This window comes from Dasypus novemcinctus, chromosome 23, assembly GCF_030445035.2.
Source record: "Dasypus novemcinctus isolate mDasNov1 chromosome 23, mDasNov1.1.hap2, whole genome shotgun sequence".
NCBI classification, from domain to species: Eukaryota; Metazoa; Chordata; class Mammalia; order Cingulata; family Dasypodidae; genus Dasypus; species Dasypus novemcinctus.
In genome coordinates, this window is record NC_080695.1 from 12,154,489 (window position 1) to 12,164,969 (window position 10,481).

Here is a 10,481-nt window from a genome sequence, read left to right on the forward strand (position 1 = left end):
TTGAGCTGCTTCCCTGATTTATTTTTAAATGTTACCAAGGGAACTATGTTTGGGCTAGCTGGATGGAAGAATGCTTATTTCCTATGAGGAAGTTGCCCCATTTTTAGGAAATTCTCCCATGGGTCCTCCAGTTACAGGAAGGCAAGCCCCACAAAGCCTTCTTGGGGAAAACTGTGAGGTCTCTATGAAACCAGTGCAATTCCAGATTGCTTAGTCGTGTGAATTGGCTGTGCCTTTATTCTGAGAGTGCCCTGAAATGAAAGAAAAACCTTTTCTCTAAAAAAGATACTTCGACTGGATTGCCGATTTCCCCAACATAAAATAAACAAGACTTGGAGGAAAAGCCAGTGACGGTGCTTCCTGGGATCCTGGGCCAGGCAACATCCTATGGGTTGGTGCAGGGGTTTCCATGGAAGGAAATGGATGTCCCCATTGCTGTTCATCCAAGGGCAAGAAGGACTTCCGATGAGGAAGGAGGGAACCCTCTGGAGCAGAGCTGGGACTCTCCCACTAGTGGGAGGTAGGCTAGCACCTGCCCTGTGGGAGGTACAGAGAGAGGTGAGGTGCTGAGGCCCGAAGGTCACCTGTAGATAGCATCAACCTGCAGTACTTAAGACTAAAACTTTATCTCATAAGCTCTTGAAAAGAGTGAAGTGAAATTACAAACCTCCTAGTATGACTATGTCAATATCTATGTGCTATAATTTTTACCAAAGAAAAAGTTCACAAAGCCTACTCTATACCAAAAAAGACATACACACACTCTACCCAAGATGAAGAGAGAAATGGGAAGAGGACAGCTTTCAAAGGATTTGAAATACGCAGTTATACACTGTGTGTTGTTATGGATATGACTGGCAATAAATCAGTTTATTTTGTAATGTTCTCCTTGCCACTGAGAGGACCAAAATATTGAGGAGTCCCTGATTTTTACACTTAACACTCGGTAGAAGTATGTAAAATGGGCAAGACTTACAGAAACCACAAACTTAGCTGCTGTGTTAGTTTCCTTGACCGCTCACGCAAATGCCATGCAATGGGTTGGCTTAAACTATGAAATTTTATTAGCTCATGGTTTTGAGGCTAGAAGGAAGTCTACCTCAAAGCATCATCAAAGTCGTGCTTTCTTCCTGAAGGCTGGCGTCCTGGGGCTGGCTGCCAGCAATCCTTGGTCCTGGGTTCCTCTGTCACGTGGCAGTGCACATGGCAGCTTCTCCTGGCCTCTCCGTTCTCCTCTGGCCTGTTGTCTTTCAACCTTTGCTTCCTGTTGCTTTCTCTGTCTGAATTTCATTCTGCTTATAAAGGACTCCAGTCATAGGATTAAGACCCATCCTGACTGGGTTGGGCCACACCTCAACTGAAGTCACCTCTTCAAAAGATCTTACTTACAATGGGTTCACACACACAGGAATGGATTAGGTTTAAGGAGAATGGCTAATATAATTTATGACACATCCTAAACCACAGAAGACTTGTGACTTAAAAGGAGAGTTAGCAAATCTAAAAGGAAAAAAAGTCTCCAGCCAAGAGGCTGGCTTGCAAAGACACAAAATATGCCACATAACAACAAAAAGCAGCCATTTAAGATTTGATTTCTCGGCCCATGCGCAGTGCTGATGCGCGCAAGGAGTGCCGAGCCACGCAGGGGGGTCCCCCACATACAGGAGCCCCACACGCAAGGAGTGGGCCCCGTAAGGAGAGCCGCCCAGCGCAAAAGAAAGTGCAGCCTGCCCAGGAATGGTGCTGCACACACGGAGAGCTGACACAACAAGATGATGCAACAAAAAGAGACACAGATTCCCGTGCCACTGACAACAACAGAAGCAGACAAAGAAGATGCAGCAAATGGACACAGAGAACAGACAACCGGGGTGGGGGGGGGGGAGGGGAGAGAAATAAATAAATCTTTTTTAAAAAAAAGATTTGATTTCTCAATTTTCTGAGCTTATAAATATTCCTAAACAATGAAATATTAATTAAAGAATGCCAAAAGGTAAAATTAAATTTAGCAATATGTAAGTTGCCTAGATTTTTAAAAAAAGATGAATGGCTAGTAGAATTGGGCAATGAGAGTAGGATGAAATTTGCACTATGCTCAAATTTTTTTTCTTTCATTTTAATTCAAGCCATGAATGCAAATAGCCAAGATAGCATATTCTGCCTTCAAACCTTCCCTTCCAAACTTTCATTTAAAAGAAGCAGGTAGGGTGTTATCTTTGGATCAGGACAGCTTTATGGTTATTCAATTAGAGTATTTGTGAGCAGAAGAGAATGGTGTGGAGAAAGGCAGAGATAAGCTGGCTATTCTTCAGTATAAAATGTGCAAAGACTCAGTATTTTTATTGTTTAAAACGCTAGGCTCAGAGACTGGTTCCTTTTCTAAAGAAGTCTACAAATTATGTGCATGTAAATGTGAGAATAAATCTAAATTCTTCATTAAAAAAAAAAAAAGGACGTGTTTTCCAAACCACCACAGTTGCCAAAAGCAACCTAAAGTTCCTGAAAATAAATCAGAAGATTTACCCTTGTATCTGGAATATGGAGTCACTTCTCACCTGCTAAAGTCATCTAAAAAGCTCGATTAGCCTTTCCATATACTAACTACCAAATGATATGATGTAACATGCTGTGAAAGTTGACACTTACTAGTAATGCTGATTCAGGAGCTGAACTACTGAGTCAAAGGAAACACTGGTATAGGAGACTTAATTTTGTCAGTTTCTTTTCATGCTTAATGGAAAACTCCATCCAGGGAAATAAGCAGATTATAGTTCCCTGGAGGCAAAGCTTAGGTGAAAGAAAGGATGGCCACTGAGTTTTAGTGTTTATCCAGGGCTCCCAAGTTTTTTCCTCTGCAGATCTTTTATCTTCTGAATTATCATTCCTTCCGGCTTCTCCTATCTCCTTCCAGGATCGTTTTTGTTCTTTCTCTGGAACATTTTTTACTTTAGAATGTTTTGTAATGAGGGTCTGTTGGTAGTAAATTAATTAATTCTGGTTTTGTCTCTGAAAATGTCTTTTATCACCCACATTCTTTTTTTTTTTTTTTTTTTTTTTTTTAAGATTTTTATTTATTTATTTAATTTCCCCCCCTCCCCTTGTTGTCTGTTCTTGGTGTCTATTTGCTGCGTCTTGTTTCTTTGTCCGCTTCTGTTGTCGTCAGCGGCACGGGAAGTGTGGGCGGCGCCATTCCTGGGCAGGCTGCACTTTCTTTTCACGCTGGGCGGCTCTCCTTATGGGTGCACTCCTTGCGCGTGGGGCTCCCCTACGCGGGGGACACCCCTGTGTAGCACGGCACTCCTTGCGCGCATCAGCACTGCGCATGGCCAGCTCCACACGGGTCAAGGAGGTCCGGGGTTTGAACCGCGGACCTCCCATGTGGTAGACGGACGCCCTAACCACTGGGCCAAAGTCCGTTTCCCCCACATTCTTGAAAGATAGTTTTACTGGATGTACAGTTCTAGGTTGACAATTATATTTTCTCATGCATTTGAATATGTTATTCCATTTTTGGTCTTGGGAAGTCAATAGCCTATTTATTTATAGTTATTTTACAATGTGTGTGTGTGTTTTTAAGGAGGTATCAGGATCTCATACCGTACATGGGAAGCAGGCACTCAATCACTGAGCTAATCCACTCCCCAATGAGAGTTGGTCTTTCAATTTGTTTGTTTGTTTTTAGGAGGTACTGGGGATCGAACCTAGGACCTCATATATGGGAAGCAGGCTCTCAACCACTTGAGCTACATCTGTTCCCCAACAGCCAGTTTAAATATCATTCCTTTGTAAAAAGTATTTTCTCTGTGATTGATTTCAGAGTCTTTTCTTTGCCTTGGCATTTTACAGGGTCAAGGAAGAGATTTCGTTTCTGTTATCTCACTTCCATTCACTGAGATTTCTGAATTTGAAAATTAGAGTATTCATCAGTTCTGGGAAATTCTCAGCCATTACCTTTCTGAATACTGCTTCTCTCCAATTCTCTCCATTTTTTTCTTCCTTCTAAAACTCCAATTAGACATTTTTGTTAACTTTATTTTTCTTTTGCTTCTTGACCCTCTCTTTCATATTTTTCATCTCTTTGCCTCATAGTGCTACATGCTATTTAATTTCTTCATACCTAGCATCGAGTTCAGTAATTCTCTCTTTAGTTGTGTTTAATCTCTGTCTAACTCATCTACTGAGTTTCACTTATTACAATTTTCATTTATAAAAGTTCTATTTGGTTCTATTTGAAATATACACAAACTTTTTGATAGTCTCCTGCTCCTCATTCAAATTTCACTTCTTCCTTTATTTATTAAAACATACGAAACACACTTATTTTATATTCCTTGTCTGATAATTCCAAATAACTGAAGTTTTTTCAGGTCTGATATTGCACTCTATCATTTCTCCTGTTTCTTTCTAACAATGGCTTTTTACTTGGGTTCTTTGCGATATTTTATTGGGAACTTTACTCTTGTAACCCTGCCTGTGGCAATTCTTTGAAGTCAGGGATTTACAGATATTTCTCTTGGAGGTTTTGGGGGCCAGATGGTTACTATGAATTTCAGCTTCAAACCTTGTAAGGATGGGATTCTGGTAAGAATTCTCAGGGGCAGTTTACTCTTTTTGTTCCTCTAAGTCAAGGTCTTCTTGAGTGAAGGTTAAGACAACCTCTTCTCTTTCTCAGGGATTTTCTCCCTAATGTGCTCATGAGGGTGTCACTTTTTGAATGTCTCACTTTATGTAGAGATACTCCCCCTATCCCTCCCCCTCTGCACAGGCTCTAGGCTTTTCTCCTGCATTCTTCTAAAGCACAAGCCACCAACAGAAGCAGCCAAGCTGAGCATCCGAACCAGGATTATTTTCTCTCGGGATTTTTGCCTTCCTATCATTCCCAGTTTCTGGGTATATCTCACCTTTCTGCCAGCTCAGTCACATTAGATATTACATACAGGTCTCTCTCCACACAGTGACCTCCCCAGCAGTGTACCCAGATCTCCCACGTAGCATCTCAGGGCTCCCAAAAGCACATGACCAAAGAGAAAGGAAGTAGAAACTTCCAGTCCTCTTCCAGCTCCCCCCAGCACGGCCTCACTTCTGCTGCATTGTGCTGGCTAAAGCGAGGCACAGTATGAGCCCGGATTCAGCGCAGGAGACACTATGCAAGGACTCACATACAGGAGACCGCCCCACACGGTCACCCCACCCAGTGTCCTGCCAGGGCTGAGGCTCAGGCCACGCTGGGGCTCTCTCTGCTGCAAACCCTCCGCCACAGGTGCTGGCCAGTCCCCTCCCCACCCCCTTGCTGAACCGGGGGTAGGGGGCAGATCCTGCAGAGGTTCCCAGCGTAGTCCCCTGATGTTTAACCTCCTGGCACCCAGTTGTCAAGGATAGAGGTGACGGGCTCCCTTCTCCAGCCTCCTCCTCTGGGTTTTGCTGTGTCAAAGAAGGTTCCGACCCAAACTGCTGGGATCCCAATTACAGAGTCCAGGGGTACAACTGTCCAAGGTCACTCACGGGTGTTCTTGCCAGGATAACCGGGGGCAGGCTGCCCCCTTGGACTCTCAAGCCCTACCGCTCAGCAAACTCTGCACCCACGGGGAGTCCCCGTCGGGGCCCCCAGGTATCTTCTGGGACTGAGCAGCCATTGCCGCCCCTCTCCCCCTGCCCAAACAAGTCGGGCGGTCCAATTCAGGACGATGTTCAAGTCACCCTCACCCCCACCCAGAAGCAGTAACACTGCAACTCGCAATCTCCCCCTGGGAATCAGGGAGCCGGGGGTGGGGTGGGGTGGAGCCAATCGTTACAGGTGTGTCACGGGAACACAAGCTCAGGCGCAAGAGAGCCCTTCAGCAATGACCGCTGTGTTACCTACATGGCACAAAGGGTCCGAAGAGCCGGGGACGAGATCCCACGAGACCGGGCTCCAGCCGCTCGGCACAGCGTCGGTGGGTGGCAGCTCCGCGGGCCCCACTTCAGTCGGAAAGGGGAGACCAAGCTGGCTGCCAAGGGTGGGGTCTTTACATGCCCGGGGAGGGGGCTGCCCCTGGGGCTTCCCACCCTGAGAAGCAGCTGGCGCTGCTTGTTCTCGTTTCCAGGGTCAAGGCTTGGTCAGGCCCTTTCATTAGACTCAACATCTCCCTCGGGCTACAGAACGGAAGCATCCTGAATTTCTGGGCACAACAGAAAAGGAGGTGGGGAGGGGTAGGCGAGGGCTGGGAGATGGCCACTGAGCATGCCTGTGGCTTCCCCAGCAGGGCAACGTCGCCCACTCAAAACCACATCTTCTCTGAGCTTCGGCTCTAGAGCAGGCAAGGTCTCCATTACTGGGTTTGGACTTACAGCTGTTTTTTTCCCCTTATGTTTACCTTTTTATAGTTTCAAATTTACTATAGTGAGCATGAATTCCTTTTATTATTAAAAGGATATTTTAAAAGGTTAAGAAGGGAAGCAGATTTGGCCCAGCAGATAGAGGGTTCACCTACCATATAGGAGGTCCAGGGTTCAAACCCCAGGCCTCCTCGACCTGTGTGGTGAGCTGGCCTACACGCAGTGCTGATGCGCGCAAGGAGTGCCGTGCCACGCAGGGGCGACCCCTGCATAGGGGAGCCCCACGCACAAGTAGTGTGCCCCTTAAGGAGAGCCACCCAGCATGTAAAAAATGTGCAGCCTGCCCAGAAATGGTGCTGCACACACGGAGAGCTGATGCAAAAGATGACGCAACAAAAAAGAGATGCAGTTTCCCAGTGCCACTGACAAGAATACAAGTGGACACAGAAGAACACACAGTGAATGGACACAGAGAGCAGACAATGGGGGGCGGGCTGGGAAGGGGAGAGAAATTTTTTAAAAAAGGTTAAGAAATACCATGGGGAAAAAAAATGGTGCCTAAAAGAATTAATGATGAGAAAGAGTTATAATTTTTAAACTTAGTTATATGTATTAGTATGTATATAAAATACGAATGGAGAAAATACCTCCTAGCAGTATATTTACCGGGAATCAAAGAAAGCTTAAGATACAGGGTCCTCATTCACACAGGCCAATTCCAAAGCCCTGGAAGGGACCCCAGCAATGTATTCACAGGTCATACGTTTTTAAAATTTTGGTGAAAATAAGATATTGTCACCACAATTGGTTAAGATCACACTTCCCATGTTTCCCTCCCTCACATTCTCCTCGTGCTGAGAGTTAACGGAGAGGCCTCGGGCTCTCTGGTGGTCAAGGGAGAAGTTGTACTGGGGACATGTCTGGTTTGGGGTCAGTAGGGGACATTTATGGGGTCCACAGTCACACCCAGGCACCTAGTATGTGGCTGCCGGCTGTCCCAAGTACAGATGGCTTCCAGGAATGCTTCCTCCCCCTGCCAGTGCCAAGTCACCTGGTGAAGGTGCCAGGCCAAAGGTCAGATCACGATACAAGTGTGGCCCACAGCAGCTAGCACCGAAGGTGTCAAAGGTTGGCTCTTCTGGAAGCAGGCGCTGAGATGGAGTCCAGGGTGCAAGAGGTTTGTTGGGGATCACACCTGTGACAGGAAGGCGACAGAACTGAACCTGGCCAGAGGGAGAAGCCAGATGGCAGGTGCAGGCCCCACGAGGTCTCGGCCCACCTGGTGGGGAGCTCTGCAGCGAGTGCTGCTCACTGGAGTGTCCACCTTGGGCAGAGGTGGCAGGGGCCTCTCTGCTCGGCCATGGGGTGTGGCTGCCCCAGAAAGGACCTGACCTTGGGTGAAGCGGCTCTGTAACTGAGGCAGACTCCCAAGGGCTGACTGCCTGAGCCTGCCCACACTCGCCAGAGCTGAGCATGGCTGCCCGCAGCTGCCCCCACTCCCCACGACCGGACAGTAAGTCCAAGGGGGATCTCGCAGCGCATCTCCGTGTCTCCAGAGCCCACCTCTTACGCAGCTCAGGCACACCTCTTTCTCTCCTCCCTCTCTTTCTCCCCGTCTCTTTCCTTTCTATCTCTCTCCTTTTCTCTCTCTCCTTTGCTTTCCCTCTCCCTCTCTTCTCTCTTCTCTCAGGTATATATTTGGGGTGCTGGTCCTCCAGGATTTCAGCACCCTCCCTGGGCCACCTGTCTCCTCCATTCTAGAGTCTTCTCCCCTTCAGCCTCTCCCTCCAAGATGGTCAGTGTTACGTGCCAACTTGGCTGAGCCATGGTACCTACTTATGCAGTCCAACACTCATCCAGATGCTGCCGTTACAGTTGACTGTAACAAAGCAGAGGCAATTATCCTCAATAATGGGGGTGGGAGGGAAACAGATGTGGCTCAACCAATTGGGCTCCCACCTACTATATAGGAGGTACAGGGTTTGAAGCCCAGGGCCTCCTGGTGAGGGCAAGCTGGCCCACACGGAGTGCCGGCCCATGCTGCAATGCCACCCCGCCCAGGAGTGCCCCCCTGCGTGGGAATGCCCCCCAGCGCAGGAGTGCCAACCCGCACAGGAGTGCCAGCCAGTGCCGAGAGCTGGCGCAGCAAGAGGACACAACAAGAGACAGAGAGGAGAGAAAATAAGAAGATACAGCAGAACAGGGAGCTGAGGTGGTGCAAGAGAGTGATCGTCTCTCTCCTACTCTGGAAGTTCCCAGGATCAGTTCTTGGAGCCACCTAATGAGAATACAAGCAGACACAGAAGAACACACAGCAAGTGGACACAGAGAGCAGACAAAAGGGGGGTTGGGGGCGGAGAAATAAATAAAAAATAAATCTTAAAAAAAAAAATGGCAGTGGGCCTCATCCAATCAATTAGTGGCCTTAAGAGCAAAAAAAGGTCTGAGGTTTCCCAAAAGAGAGATTCTGCCTCAAGGCTGCAGCATAAATTCCTCCTTGAGTTCCCAGCCTGTGGGCTTGCCCTGCAGATTCCAAACTTGCCAGCCCCAGTGGTCACACGAGCTAATGAAAATAAAGAAATAAATACTGTTTTTTCTATATCCTGCTGTACCTTGTCGGTCCTGTTTCTCTGGAGACGCCTGACTGATAGACTGAAGGACCTTCCTCGAGGCAGGAGCCAGCCCCGCACACCAAGGGCGGGCGCTGCCCCTCTCAGGCTGGGGCTGCTGTACTGCTCATTTACAGGCACACCAGGGCAGGGCTTCTTAGCCAGGGGTCCGTGAGTGCGAACTGTAATTCAACAAAACTTTATTCTTGTGGGGCTGTGTTGGTGAGGGTGTGATATGTTTATTAAATAATACACAGTAGAGTATGGCCTTAATAAGAGGTCTGTGGTTTTCACCTGACTGGCACAGGGGTCCGTGGAACAGAGAAGGTAAGAAGTCCTGCACCAGGGCAAGGGCAAGGGCATATCAAGAGGTTCTAGGCCAATTCCCCCACCCCTCCTGATCTGTAGCAGCGGCTCTCCCACGTCCTGATGATTAGGATCAAACACCTCTGCTGGGAGGGTCTCTCTCTTCTTACCTGCTGGTCCCTCACACAAGAAGCCCAAAGGGCCCAGATAGGGGCCACGGCTTGTAGTCCTATGGCACCCTGGCTGTGTCCCCCGGGGGACGTGTTTCCCGTTCTGGGACCAGTGCTCTATTCCTGCAGAGCACAGTTGTGACAGCACAGGTAACGGGCAGTCACCTCCCAGATTAGGTCACACGAAGTCTGTGGCTTCCGTCTTGAGCTTTCTCTCTCACTCTCTTTCTTTCTTGCTCTAAGGGAAGCTGCCATGCTCTGAGCTGCCCTACAGTGAGGCCCACGTGGCAAAGAATGGACACCTCCAGCCGACGCCGGCAGGGCCCTGAGGTCTGCCAGCAGCCCCGTTAGGGCGCTAGGAAGCAGAGCCTCCCCAGTCATCCCCAGGCATTCCTGGAAATGACCGCAGCCCCGGCCAACACCTTGATTGAGAGACCCCAAACCAGAGACCCCCCCCACTAAGCCGCAGCTAGATCCTGACCCACAGAAATGGCGAGATAATAAGTGTTTGTTGTTTTAAGCTGCTAAGCTGTAGGGTAACTGGTTCTGCAGCAGCAGGTAGCTAGTATATGGACCACTCCTGCTTCCACCCCCTGGGTTCTGGATCCACGTTCTTCCACTGGGGACACAGCACCCTTCAGAGGTCTCTGGTTTAGTGTACACACGATGTCCTGGGGGATGGCACCCCAGCCTTGCAGTGCACCTTAAAGGGCAGGCTGTGCCGACATTCTAGCCAGCTGGCAGCTTCTGGGTGGCGTGGGGTGTGATATAACTAGTGGACCTCAGGTTCACGGGACCCCTCCCCACCGCCTTTGCTGGAAAGTGGTCTTTCAGTTGGCTGCAGGCTTACATAGAACTCCATGCTGGTGGAGGGCATGCAGGAGGCTCTCAGACAGCAGTGCTGGCTGAGCCCCTGCCTGCAGAGAAAGCTGGGAGAGCTGGGATGCAGCACTGGCAGGGCCCTGTCTTCTTTGCCCCAGGACAAAATGTTCTTGAGCCATCTCCGTAATTCTCTACAGATCAGGTCCCTGGGCTGCCTGCCACATTTCCCTCACTGGCCATTATAAGTGTGACCCCTTCC